This window comes from Bison bison, unplaced genomic scaffold (genome assembly GCF_000754665.1).
Source record: "Bison bison bison isolate TAMUID 2011002044 unplaced genomic scaffold, Bison_UMD1.0 scf7180017847276, whole genome shotgun sequence".
Lineage (NCBI taxonomy): Eukaryota > Metazoa > Chordata > Mammalia > Artiodactyla > Bovidae > Bison > Bison bison.
Window position 1 is genome coordinate 31,150 of NW_011477849.1, and position 1,372 is coordinate 32,521.

Consider the following 1,372-nt stretch of genomic DNA (forward strand, 5'->3'; position numbering starts at 1 on the left):
CTGCTCGATCATCCAGATACATCTATTCGATCCCGTTCACCTCCTTTTCCCTAAACGATCTAGGGTAGGAACTACTCATGCCACCAGGAAACAATAGGCGATTTGAGGACTGGGAAAAAAAAAAAAGCCCCAAGACCAACACTTTGCATCCTTCACGTTGCTGAGTCATTAAGCCGTGTCCGACTCTTTGCGACCCCGTGGACCGTAGCCCACCAGGCTTCTCTGTCCATGGGATTCTCCAGGCAAGGATACTGGAGCGGGATGTCATTTCCTTCTCCAGGGGATCTTCCCAACCCAGGGATGGAACCTGCGTGTCTTAAATCTCCTGCACTGGCAGGCGGATGATTTTACCACTGATTATTTTATCCTACACTTTATAGGCAGGAGAAAAAAACTACAGAAGAAAACAGCAGTGTTTTTCTGGGACAGGTGTTTTTTATTTTTTTTTAATATTCTCTTTTCTTTTTTTTTGACACGTTGTTTACTCCCTAAGTCATGTCCAGCTCTTTGCAACCCCAGGGACTGTAGCCCACCAGGCTCCTCTATCCATGGGATTCTCCAGGCAAGAATACCAGAGTGGGTTGCCGTGCCCTCTTCCAGGGGATCTTCCTGACCCAGGGCTTAAACCCACATCTCTTATGTCTCCTGCTCTGGCAGGTGGGTTCTTCTCAGTGAGAAGCCCATTTTGGACACGGACCACTTTCAAAGTCTTTACTGATTACAATACTGCTTCGGTTTTAGTATTTTGGCCATGAGGTATATAGGATCTTGGCTCCCCAACCAGGGTTTGAAGCCACACCCTCTGCCTTGGAAGGAGAAATTTTAACCACGGGACAACCAGGGACATCCCACAGGTGCTTTTTTTAAAGACATTTCCTTAAAAGGAAAGTCTTAGAACCAACTTGATTTTCTCCCTTGAAAGTTAACAGTGGATATGAATCCTTACATAAAAATGACCCCCGAGGCATGAGGAAATCGTACTCATATGTCAATAATTATTTTAAACACCTCTAAGATGGGAGGGTCATGTTGGAGAGGTCTGACAGAATGTGGTCCACTGAAGAAGAGAATAGCAAACCACGTCAGTATTCTTGCCTTGAGAACCCCATGAACAGTATGAAAAGGCAAAATTATAGGATACTGAAAGGGGAACTCCCCAGGTCAGTAGGTGCCCAATATGCTACTGGAGATTAGTGGAGAAATAACTCCAGAAAAAATGAAGGGATGGAGCCAAAGCAAAAACAATACCCAGCTGTGGATGTGACTGGTGACAGAAGCAAGGTCCGATGCTGTAAAGAGCAATATTGCATAGGAACCTGGAATGTCAGGTCCATGAATCAAGGCAAATTGGAAGGGTCAAACAGGAGATGGC

General features: G+C 45.4%; 1 protein-coding gene across 2 annotated transcripts in view; it reads right to left on the reverse strand.

The window, feature by feature from the left end:
- LOC104990343 (steryl-sulfatase-like) overlaps nucleotides 1-1,372 on the reverse strand; it is a 36,046-nt gene that overhangs the window by 26,581 nt on the left and 8,093 nt on the right. The gene's annotated exons all lie outside the window — the stretch shown is intronic.